Genomic DNA, 13,055 nt, shown 5'->3' on the forward strand with positions numbered 1-13,055 from the left:
GGCTGAATTATGGAGAAGTGCCATCGTGATTGGCTATCAACAAAAATGGAAATGGAGCAACGCGATTGGCTGTTGGGCTGAATTATGGAGAAGTGCCATCGTGATTGGCTATCAGCAAAAATGGAAACGAGGCAACGTGATTGGCTGTTGGGCTGAATTATGGAGAAGTGCCATCGTGATTGGCTATCACCAAAGATGGACCAAAAATGGAAATGGGGCAACGCGATTGGAGGAGAATTATACAGACGCTTGGTCTCCCGCTACCGCTAGCCAGGCCATTCACACCTGAATAAACATGCCTTTCGAAAAAAAAAATAAGGCAAAAAAGAAAGCTAAGTCTATCTTCACAGATTCAGAATGACATCGGAACACAATTGGCCCTTTTTAACTAGTACCTACTCCACTCAACTTGATCCGACTCAGCTTTTAGGGTTTTCCATGAGGTAGTACCGCCTGGCACCAGGTGGTACAATTTTAGCACCTACTTGGCTAACTCTACGTTCAAAGATTCACAATGACATCGGAACACAATTGGTCCTTTTTAACTAGTACCTACTCCACTCGACTTGATCCGACTAAGCTTTTAGGGTTTTCCATGAGGTAGTACCGCCTGGCACCAGATGGTACAGTTTTAGCACCTACTTGGGTAAGTCTACGTTCAAAGATTCAGAATGACATCGGAACACAATTGGCCCTTTTTAACTAGTACCTACTCCACTCAACTTGATCCGACTCAGCTTTTAGGGTTTTCCATGAGGTAGTACCGCCTGGCACCAGGTGGTACAGTTTTAGCACCTACTTGGCTAAGTCTACGTTCAAAGATTCAGAATGACATCGGAACACAATTGGCCCTTTTTAACTAGTACCTACTCCACTCAACTTGATCCGACTCAGCTTTTAGGGTTTTCCATGAGGTAGTACCGCCTGGCACCAGGTGGTACAGTTTTAGCACCTACTTGGGTAAGTCTACGTTCAAAGATTCAGAATAACATCGGAACACAATTGGCCCTTTTTAACTAGTACCTACTCCACTCAACTTTATCCGACTAAGCTTTTAGGGTTTTCCATGAGGTAGTACCGCCTGGCACCACGTGGTACAATTTTAGCAACTACTTGATCGGGGTCAAGCTGAGTCGAGCCGAAAATTTGACGTCAAGAGACTGCAGGCCACTGATTGGACAGGGAGTGATGTCAGCGGATCAGTTATGAAAGCCACTCCTTCACAAGGACCCGGCAACAGCGACCATACGATTTTATTTATTTTGTGATCGTCCACGAGGTGAATTGCTAGACGCAAAGCCATACACCAAGCAGCAGGCATTCCTTCTCCTCGATGTCCTAAATCATTGTGTCATGTTTGTGTCACATACAAATGATGTCACGGGACTTTTGGACTATTGCTATAGAGACCCCACCCACATTGAGGTGGTAGAAAGAGGCCATGGATCGGTATTGAGATTTTCCTTGTTTTGTTTTAAAATGTAGGGTCATGCTTGTTCAAACGGGGAATACAGAAATGACATGGGCCCACATATCGTTCTTGCACAGGTTTTAGTGTTTTAGAATGATATTGTGCATTTCAGGAGGTTTGTGTCCATTCAAAGAGGTACCACTGTGGACGCTGTGATGGTAGGAACAGAGTTGAACATTGATGGATGAAACATCTTTTGGTTATTAAAACTGCTACGCCCAACGTGGGGCTCGAACCCACGACCCTGAGATTAAGAGTCTCATGCTCTACCGACTGAGCTAGCCAGGCCATTCACACCTGAATAAACATGCCTTTCGAAAAAAAAAATAAGGTAAAAAAGAAAGCTAAGTCTATCTTCACAGATTCAGAATGACATCGGAACACAATTGGCCCTTTTTAACTAGTACCTACTCCCCTCGACTTTATCCGACTAAGCTTTTAGGGTTTTCCATGAGGTCGTGCCGCCTGGCACCAGATGGTACAATTTTAGCACCTACTTGGCTAAGTCTACGTTCAAAGATTCACAATGACATCGGAACACAATTGGCCCTTTTTAACTAGTACCTACTCCACTCAACTTGATCCGACTCAGCTTTTAGGGTTTTCCATGAGGTAGTACCGCCTGGCACCAGGTGGTACAATTTTAGCACCTACTTGGCTAACTCTACGTTCAAAGATTCACAATGACATCGGAACACAATTGGTCCTTTTTAACTAGTACCTACTCCACTCAACTTGATCCGACTCAGCTTTTAGGGTTTTCCATGAGGTAGTACCGCCTGGCACCAGGTGGTACAGTTTTAGCACCTACTTGGCTAAGTCTACGTTCAAAGATTCAGAATGACATCGGAACACAATTGGCCCTTTTTAACTAGTACCTACTCCACTCAACTTGATCCGACTCAGCTTTTAGGGTTTTCCATGAGGTAGTACCGCCTGGCACCAGGTGGTAAAATTTTAGCACCTACTTGGCTAACTCTACGTTCAAAGATTCAGAATGACATCGGAACACAATTGGTCCTTTTTGACTAGTACCTACTCCACTCGACTTTATCCGACTAAGCTTTAAGGGTTTTCCATGAGGTAGTACCGCCTGGCACCAGGTGGTACAGTTTTAGCACCTACTTGGGTAAGTCTACGTTCAAAGATTCAGAATAACATCGGAACACAATTGGCCCTTTTTAACTAGTACCTACTCCACTCAACTTGATCCGACTCAGCTTTTAGGGTTTTCCATGAGGTCGTGCCGCCTGGCACCAGATGGTACAATTTTAGCACCTACTTGGCTAAGTCTACGTTCAAAGATTCACAATGACATCGGAACACAATTGGCCCTTTTTAACTAGTACCTACTCCACTCAACTTGATCCGACTCAGCTTTTAGGGTTTTCCATGAGGTAGTACCGCCTGGCACCAGGTGGTACAATTTTAGCACCTACTTGGCTAACTCTACGTTCAAAGATTCACAATGACATCGGAACACAATTGGTCCTTTTTAACTAGTACCTACTCCACTCAACTTGATCCGACTCAGCTTTTAGGGTTTTCCATGAGGTAGTACCGCCTGGCACCAGGTGGTACAGTTTTAGCACCTACTTGGCTAAGTCTACGTTCAAAGATTCAGAATGACATCGGAACACAATTGGCCCTTTTTAACTAGTACCTACTCCACTCAACTTGATCCGACTCAGCTTTTAGGGTTTTCCATGAGGTAGTACCGCCTGGCACCAGGTGGTAAAATTTTAGCACCTACTTGGCTAACTCTACGTTCAAAGATTCAGAATGACATCGGAACACAATTGGTCCTTTTTGACTAGTACCTACTCCACTCGACTTTATCCGACTAAGCTTTTAGGGTTTTCCATGAGGTCGTGCCGCCTGGCACCAGATGGTACAATTTTAGCACCTACTTGGCTAAGTCTACGTTCAAAGATTCACAATGACATCGGAACACAATTGGCCCTTTTTAACTAGTACCTACTCCACTCAACTTGATCCGACTCAGCTTTTAGGGTTTTCCATGAGGTAGTACCGCCTGGCACCAGGTGGTACAGTTTTAGCACCTACTTGGGTAAGTCTACGTTCAAAGATTCAGAATAACATCGGAACACAATTGGCCCTTTTTAACTAGTACCTACTCCACTCAACTTTATCCGACTAAGCTTTTAGGGTTTTCCATGAGGTAGTACCGCCTGGCACCACGTGGTACAATTTTAGCAACTACTTGATCGGGGTCAAGCTGAGTCGAGCCGAAAATTTGACGTCAAGAGACTGCAGGCCACTGATTGGACAGGGAGTGATGTCAGCGGATCAGTTATGAAAGCCACTCCTTCACAAGGACCCGGCAACAGCGACCATACGATTTTATTTATTTTGTGATCGTCCACGAGGTGAATTGCTAGACGCAAAGCCATACACCAAGCAGCAGGCATTCCTTCTCCTCGATGTCCTAAATCATTGTGTCATGTTTGTGTCACATACAAATGATGTCACGGGACTTTTGGACTATTGCTATAGAGACCCCACCCACATTGAGGTGGTAGAAAGAGGCCATGGATCGGTATTGAGATTTTCCTTGTTTTGTTTTAAAATGTAGGGTCATGCTTGTTCAAACGGGGAATACAGAAATGACATGGGCCCACATATCGTTCTTGCACAGGTTTTAGTGTTTTAGAATGATATTGTGCATTTCAGGAGGTTTGTGTCCATTCAAAGAGGTACCACTGTGGACGCTGTGGACGCTGTGATGGTAGGAACAGAGTTGAACATTGATGGATGAAACATCTTTTGGTTATTAAAACTGCTACGCCCAACGTGGGGCTCGAACCCACGACCCTGAGATTAAGAGTCTCATGCTCTACCGACTGAGCTAGCCAGGCCATTCACACCTGAATAAACATGCCTTTCGAAAAAAAAAATAAGGTAAAAAAGAAAGCTAAGTCTATCTTCACAGATTCAGAATGACATCGGAACACAATTGGCCCTTTTTAACTAGTACCTACTCCCCTCGACTTTATCCGACTAAGCTTTTAGGGTTTTCCATGAGGTCGTGCCGCCTGGCACCAGATGGTACAATTTTAGCACCTACTTGGCTAAGTCTACGTTCAAAGATTCACAATGACATCGGAACACAATTGGCCCTTTTTAACTAGTACCTACTCCACTCAACTTGATCCGACTCAGCTTTTAGGGTTTTCCATGAGGTAGTACCGCCTGGCACCAGGTGGTACAATTTTAGCACCTACTTGGCTAACTCTACGTTCAAAGATTCACAATGACATCGGAACACAATTGGTCCTTTTTAACTAGTACCTACTCCACTCAACTTGATCCGACTCAGCTTTTAGGGTTTTCCATGAGGTAGTACCGCCTGGCACCAGGTGGTACAGTTTTAGCACCTACTTGGCTAAGTCTACGTTCAAAGATTCAGAATGACATCGGAACACAATTGGCCCTTTTTAACTAGTACCTACTCCACTCAACTTGATCCGACTCAGCTTTTAGGGTTTTCCATGAGGTAGTACCGCCTGGCACCAGGTGGTAAAATTTTAGCACCTACTTGGCTAACTCTACGTTCAAAGATTCAGAATGACATCGGAACACAATTGGTCCTTTTTGACTAGTACCTACTCCACTCGACTTTATCCGACTAAGCTTTAAGGGTTTTCCATGAGGTAGTACCGCCTGGCACCAGGTGGTACAGTTTTAGCACCTACTTGGGTAAGTCTACGTTCAAAGATTCAGAATAACATCGGAACACAATTGGCCCTTTTTAACTAGTACCTACTCCACTCAACTTGATCCGACTCAGCTTTTAGGGTTTTCCATGAGGTCGTGCCGCCTGGCACCAGATGGTACAATTTTAGCACCTACTTGGCTAAGTCTACGTTCAAAGATTCACAATGACATCGGAACACAATTGGCCCTTTTTAACTAGTACCTACTCCACTCAACTTGATCCGACTCAGCTTTTAGGGTTTTCCATGAGGTAGTACCGCCTGGCACCAGGTGGTAAAATTTTAGCACCTACTTGGCTAACTCTACGTTCAAAGATTCAGAATGACATCGGAACACAATTGGTCCTTTTTGACTAGTACCTACTCCACTCGACTTTATCCGACTAAGCTTTAAGGGTTTTCCATGAGGTAGTACCGCCTGGCACCAGGTGGTACAGTTTTAGCACCTACTTGGGTAAGTCTACGTTCAAAGATTCAGAATAACATCGGAACACAATTGGCCCTTTTTAACTAGTACCTACTCCACTCAACTTGATCCGACTCAGCTTTTAGGGTTTTCCATGAGGTCGTGCCGCCTGGCACCAGATGGTACAATTTTAGCACCTACTTGGCTAAGTCTACGTTCAAAGATTCACAATGACATCGGAACACAATTGGCCCTTTTTAACTAGTACCTACTCCACTCAACTTGATCCGACTCAGCTTTTAGGGTTTTCCATGAGGTAGTACCGCCTGGCACCAGGTGGTACAATTTTAGCACCTACTTGGCTAACTCTACGTTCAAAGATTCACAATGACATCGGAACACAATTGGTCCTTTTTAACTAGTACCTACTCCACTCAACTTGATCCGACTCAGCTTTTAGGGTTTTCCATGAGGTAGTACCGCCTGGCACCAGGTGGTACAGTTTTAGCACCTACTTGGATAAGTCTACGTTCAAAGATTCAGAATGGCATCGGAACACAATTGGCCCTTTTTAACTAGTACCTACTCCACTCAACTTGATCCGACTCAGCTTTTAGGGTTTTCCATGAGGTAGTACCGCCTGGCACCAGGTGGTAAAATTTTAGCACCTACTTGGCTAACTCTACGTTCAAAGATTCAGAATGACATCGGAACACAATTGGTCCTTTTTGACTAGTACCTACTCCACTCGACTTTATCCGACTAAGCTTTAAGGGTTTTCCATGAGGTAGTACCGCCTGGCACCAGGTGGTACAGTTATAGCACCTACTTGGGTAAGTCTACGTTCAAAGATTCAGAATAACATCGGAACACAATTGGCCCTTTTTAACTAGTACCTACTCCACTCGACTTGATCCGACTCAGCTTTTAGGGTTTTCCATGAGGTAGTACCGCCTGGCACCAGGTGGTACAATTTTAGCACCTACTTGGCTAACTCTATCTTCACAGATTCAGAATGACATCGGAAAACAATTGGTCCTTTTTAACTAGTACCTACTCCACTCAACTTTATCCGACTAAGCTTTTAGGGTTTTCCATGAGGTAGTACCACCTGGCACCACGTGGTACAATTTTAGCAACTACTTGATCGGGGTCAAGCTGAGTCGAGCCGAAAATTTGACGTCAAGAGACTGCAGGCCACTGATTGGACAGGGAGTGATGTCAGCGGATCAGTTATGAAAGCCACTCCTTCACAAGGACCCGGCAACAGCGACCATACGATTTTATTTATTTTGTGATCGTCCACGAGGTGAATTGCTAGACGCAAAGCCATACACCAAGCAGCAGGCATTCCTTCTCCTCGATGTCCTAAATCATTGTGTCATGTTTGTGTCACATACAAATGATGTCACGGGACTTTTGGACTATTGCTATAGAGACCCCACCCACATTGAGGTGGTAGAAAGAGGCCATGGATCGGTATTGAGATTTTCCTTGTTTTGTTTTAAAATGTAGGGTCATGCTTGTTCAAACGGGGAATACAGAAATGACATGGGCCCACATATCGTTCTTGCACAGGTTTTAGTGTTTTAGAATGATATTGTGCATTTCAGGAGGTTTGTGTCCATTCAAAGAGGTACCACTGTGGACGCTGTGATGGTAGGAACAGAGTTGAACATTGATGGATGAAACATCTTTTGGTTATTAAAGCTGCTACGCCCAACGTGGGGCTCGAACCCACGACCCTGAGATTAAGAGTCTCATGCTCTACCGACTGAGCTAGCCAGGCCATTCACACCTGAATAAACATGCCTTTCGAAAAAAAAATAAGGTAAAAAAGAAAGCTAAGTCTATCTTCACAGATTCAGAATGACATCGGAACACAATTGGCCCTTTTTAACTAGTACCTACTCCACTCGACTTTATCCGACTAAGCTTTTAGGGTTTTCCATGAGGTCGTGCCGCCTGGCACCAGATGGTACAATTTTAGCACCTACTTGGCTAAGTCTACGTTCAAAGATTCACAATGACATCGGAACACAATTGGCCCTTTTTAACTAGTACCTACTCCACTCAACTTGATCCGACTCAGCTTTTACGGTTTTCCATGAGGTAGTACCGCCTGGCACCAGGTGGTACAATTTTAGCACCTACTTGGCTAACTCTACGTTCAAAGATTCACAATGACATCGGAACACAATTGGTCCTTTTTAACTAGTACCTACTCCACTCGACTTGATCCGACTAAGCTTTTAGGGTTTTCCATGAGGTAGTACCGCCTGGCACCAGATGGTACAGTTTTAGCACCTACTTGGGTAAGTCTACGTTCAAAGATTCAGAATGACATCGGAACACAATTGGCCCTTTTTAACTAGTACCTACTCCACTCAACTTGATCCGACTCAGCTTTTAGGGTTTTCCATGAGGTAGTACCGCCTGGCACCAGGTGGTACAGTTTTAGCACCTACTTGGCTAAGTCTACGTTCAAAGATTCAGAATGACATCGGAACACAATTGGCCCTTTTTAACTAGTACCTACTCCACTCAACTTGATCCGACTCAGCTTTTAGGGTTTTCCATGAGGTAGTACCGCCTGGCACCAGGTGGTAAAATTTTAGCACCTACTTGGCTAACTCTACGTTCAAAGATTCAGAATGACATCGGAACACAATTGGTCCTTTTTGACTAGTACCTACTCCACTCGACTTTATCCGACTAAGCTTTAAGGGTTTTCCATGAGGTAGTACCGCCTGGCACCAGGTGGTACAGTTTTAGCACCTACTTGGGTAAGTCTACGTTCAAAGATTCAGAATAACATCGGAACACAATTGGCCCTTTTTAACTAGTACCTACTCCACTCAACTTTATCCGACTAAGCTTTTAGGGTTTTCCATGAGGTAGTACCACCTGGCACCACGTGGTACAATTTTAGCAACTACTTGATCGGGGTCAAGCTGAGTCGAGCCGAAAATTTGACGTCAAGAGACTGCAGGCCACTGATTGGACAGGGAGTGATGTCAGCGGATCAGTTATGAAAGCCACTCCTTCACAAGGACCCGGCAACAGCGACCATACGATTTTATTTATTTTGTGATCGTCCACGAGGTGAATTGCTAGACGCAAAGCCATACACCAAGCAGCAGGCATTCCTTCTCCTCGATGTCCTAAATCATTGTGTCATGTTTGTGTCACATACAAATGATGTCACGGGACTTTTGGACTATTGCTATAGAGACCCCACCCACATTGAGGTGGTAGAAAGAGGCCATGGATCGGTATTGAGATTTTCCTTGTTTTGTTTTAAAATGTAGGGTCATGCTTGTTCAAACGGGGAATACAGAAATGACATGGGCCCACATATCGTTCTTGCACAGGTTTTAGTGTTTTAGAATGATATTGTGCATTTCAGGAGGTTTGTGTCCATTCAAAGAGGTACCACTGTGGACGCTGTGATGGTAGGAACAGAGTTGAACATTGATGGATGAAACATCTTTTGGTTATTAAAACTGCTACGCCCAACGTGGGGCTCGAACCCACGACCCTGAGATTAAGAGTCTCATGCTCTACCGACTGAGCTAGCCAGGCCATTCACACCTGAATAAACATGCCTTTCGAAAAAAAAATAAGGTAAAAAAGAAAGCTGAGTCTATCTTCACAGATTCAGAATGACATCGGAACACAATTGGCCCTTTTTAACTAGTACCTACTCCCCTCGACTTTATCCGACTAAGCTTTTAGGGTTTTCCATGAGGTAGTACCGCCTGGCACCAGATGGTACAGTTTTAGCACCTACTTGGGTAAGTCTACGTTCAAAGATTCAGAATGACATCGGAACACAATTGGCCCTTTTTAACTAGTACCTACTCCACTCGACTTGATCCGACTCAGCTTTTAGGGTTTTCCATGAGGTCGTGCCGCCTGGCACCAGATGGTACAATTTTAGCACCTACTTTGCTAAGTCTACGTTCAAAGATTCACAATGACATCGGAACACAATTGGCCCTTTTTAACTAGTACCTACTCCACTCAACTTGATCCGACTCAGCTTTTAGGGTTTTCCATGAGGTAGTACCGCCTGGCACCAGGTGGTACAATTTTAGCACCTACTTGGCTAACTCTACGTTCAAAGATTCACAATGACATCGGAACACAATTGGTCCTTTTTAACTAGTACCTACTCCACTCGACTTGATCCGACTAAGCTTTTAGGGTTTTCCATGAGGTAGTACCGCCTGGCACCAGATGGTACAGTTTTAGCACCTACTTGGGTAAGTCTACGTTCAAAGATTCAGAATGACATCGGAACACAATTGGCCCTTTTTAACTAGTACCTACTCCACTCAACTTGATCCGACTCAGCTTTTAGGGTTTTCCATGAGGTAGTACCGCCTGGCACCAGGTGGTACAGTTTTAGCACCTACTTGGCTAAGTCTACGTTCAAAGATTCAGAATGACATCGGAACACAATTGGCCCTTTTTAACTAGTACCTACTCCACTCAACTTGATCCGACTCAGCTTTTAGGGTTTTCCATGAGGTAGTACCGCCTGGCACCAGGTGGTAAAATTTTAGCACCTACTTGGCTAACTCTACGTTCAAAGATTCAGAATGACATCGGAACACAATTGGTCCTTTTTGACTAGTACCTACTCCACTCAACTTGATCCGACTAAGCTTTTAGGGTTTTCCATGAGGTAGTACCGCCTGGCACCAGGTGGTACAGTTTTAGCACCTACTTGGGTAAGTCTACGTTCAAAGATTCAGAATAACATCGGAACACAATTGGCCCTTTTTAACTAGTACCTACTCCACTCGACTTGATCCGACTAAGCTTTTAGGGTTTTCCATGAGGTAGTACCGCCTGGCACCAGGTGGTACAGTTTTAGTACCTACTTGGCTAACTCTACGTTCAAAGATTCAGAATAACATTGGAACACAATTGGCCCTTTTTAACTAGTACCTACTCCACTCGACTTGATCCGACTCAGCTTTTAGGGTTTTCCATGAGGTAGTACCGCCTGGCACCAGGTGGTACAGTTTTAGCACCTACTTGGATAAGTCTACGTTCAAAGATTCAGAATGGCATCGGAACACAATTGGCCCTTTTTAACTAGTACCTACTCCACTCAACTTGATCCGACTCAGCTTTTAGGGTTTTCCATGAGGTAGTACCGCCTGGCACCAGGTGGTACAGTTTTAGCACCTACTTGGATAAGTCTACGTTCAAAGATTCAGAATGGCATCGGAACACAATTGGCCCTTTTTAACTAGTACCTACTCCACTCAACTTGATCCGACTCAGCTTTTAGGGTTTTCCATGAGGTAGTACCGCCTGGCACCAGGTGGTACAGTTTTAGCACCTACTTGGCTAAGTCTATGTTCAAAGATTCACAATGACATCGGAACACAATTGGCCCTTTTTAACTAGTACCTACTCCACTCAACTTGATCCGACTAAGCTTTTAGGGCTTTCCATGAGGTAGTACCGCCTGGCACCAGGTGGTACAGTTTTAGCACCTACTTGGGTAAGTCTACGTTCAAAGATTCAGAATAACATCGGAACACAATTGGCCCTTTTTAACTAGTACCTACTCCACTCGACTTGATCCGACTAAGCTTTTAGGGTTTTCCATGAGGTAGTACCACCTGGCACCAGGTGGTACAGTTTTAGCACCTACTTGGGTAAGTCTACGTTCAAAGATTCAGAATGGCATCGGAACACAATTGGCCCTTTTTAACTAGTACCTACTCCACTCGACTTGATCCGACTAAGCTTTAAGGGTTTTCCATGAGGTAGTACCGCCTGGCACCAGATGGTACAGTTTTAGTACCTACTTGGCTAACTCTACGTTCAAAGATTCAGAATAACATCGGAACACAATTGGCCCTTTTTAACTAGTACCTACTCCACTCGACTTGATCCGACTCAGCTTTTAGGGTTTTCCATGAGGTAGTACCGCCTGGCACCAGGTGGTACAGTTTTAGCACCTACTTGGATAAGTCTACGTTCAAAGATTCAGAATGGCATCGGAACACAATTGGCCCTTTTTAACTAGTACCTACTCCACTAGACTTGATCCGACTCAGCTTTTAGGGTTTTCCATGAGGTAGTACCGCCTGGCACCAGGTGGTACAGTTTTAGCACCTACTTGGCTAAGTCTACGTTCAAATATTCACAATGACATCGGAACACAATTGGCCCTTTTTAACTAGTACCTACTCCACTCAACTTGATCCGACTAAGCTTTTAGGGTTTTCCATGAGGTAGTACCGCCTGGCACCAGGTGGTACAGTTTTAGCACCTACTTGGCTAAGTCTATGTTCAAAGATTCACAATGACATCGGAACACAATTGGCCCTTTTTAACTAGTACCTACTCCACTCAACTTGATCCGACTCAGCTTTTAGGGTTTTCCATGAGGTCGTGCCGCCTGGCACCAGGTGGTACAGTTTTAGCACCTACTTGGGTAAGTCTACGTTCAAAGATTCAGAATGACATCGGAACACAATTGGCCCTTTTTAACTAGTACCTACTCCACTCAACTTGATCCGACTCAGCTTTTAGGGTTTTCCATGAGGTAGTACCGCCTGGCACCAGGTGGTACAGTTTTAGCACCTACTTGGCTAAGTCTACGTTCAAAGATTCACAATGACATCGGAACACAATTGGCCTTTTTAACTAGTACCTACTCCCCTCGACTTTATCCGACTAAGCTTTTAGGGTTTTCCATGAGGTAGTACCGCCTGGCACCAGGTGGTACAGTTTTAGCACCTACTTGGCTAAGTCTACGTTCAAAGATTCTGAATGACATCGGAACACAATTGGCCCTTTTTAACTAGTACCTACTCCACTCAACTTGATCCGACTCAGCTTTTAGGGTTTTCCATGAGGTAGTACCGCCTGGCACCAGGTGGTAAAATTTTAGCACCTACTTGGCTAACTCTACGTTCAAAGATTCAGAATGAAATCGGAACACAATTGGTCCTTTTTGACTAGTACCTACTCCACTCGACTTTATCCGACTAAGCTTTAAGGGTTTTCCATGAGGTAGTACCGCCTGGCACCAGGTGGTACAGTTATAGCACCTACTTGGGTAAGTCTACGTTCAAAGATTCAGAATAACATCGGAACACAATTGGCCCTTTTTAACTAGTACCTACTCCACTCGACTTGATCCGACTCAGCTTTTAGGGTTTTCCATGAGGTAGTACCGCCTGGCACCAGGTGGTACAATTTTAGCACCTACTTGGCTAACTCTATCTTCACAGATTCAGAATGACATCGGAAAACAATTGGTCCTTTTTAACTAGTACCTACTCCACTCAACTTTATCCGACTAAGCTTTTAGGGTTTTCCATGAGGTAGTACCGCCTGGCACCAGGTGGTACAGTTTTAGCACCTACTTGGATAAGTCTACGTTCAAAGATTCAGAATGGCATCG

The 13,055-nt window shown here is 44.4% G+C and overlaps 1 protein-coding gene and 4 non-coding genes across 6 annotated transcripts in view; all 5 read right to left on the bottom strand.

The window, feature by feature from the left end:
• The window catches only part of LOC140307486 (alpha-1,3-mannosyl-glycoprotein 4-beta-N-acetylglucosaminyltransferase C-like), a 208,815-nt gene that overhangs the window by 89,641 nt on the left and 106,119 nt on the right, over nt 1-13,055 (bottom strand). The window lies entirely within an intron of this gene.
• On the bottom strand, nt 1,687-1,759 carry trnak-cuu (transfer RNA lysine (anticodon CUU)). The gene has a single exon. It is a non-coding gene; the product is annotated as a tRNA-Lys (tRNA).
• trnak-cuu (transfer RNA lysine (anticodon CUU)) lies at nt 4,278-4,350 on the bottom strand. Its single transcript has one exon. It is a non-coding gene; the product is annotated as a tRNA-Lys (tRNA).
• On the bottom strand, nt 7,331-7,403 carry trnak-cuu (transfer RNA lysine (anticodon CUU)). The gene has a single exon. It is a non-coding gene; the product is annotated as a tRNA-Lys (tRNA).
• trnak-cuu (transfer RNA lysine (anticodon CUU)) lies at nt 9,127-9,199 on the bottom strand. Its single transcript has one exon. It is a non-coding gene; the product is annotated as a tRNA-Lys (tRNA).

This window comes from Leuresthes tenuis, unplaced genomic scaffold (assembly GCF_036924035.1).
Source record: "Leuresthes tenuis unplaced genomic scaffold, fLeuTen1.0.hap1 SCAF_5, whole genome shotgun sequence".
Taxonomy (NCBI): Eukaryota; Metazoa; Chordata; class Actinopteri; order Atheriniformes; family Atherinopsidae; genus Leuresthes; species Leuresthes tenuis.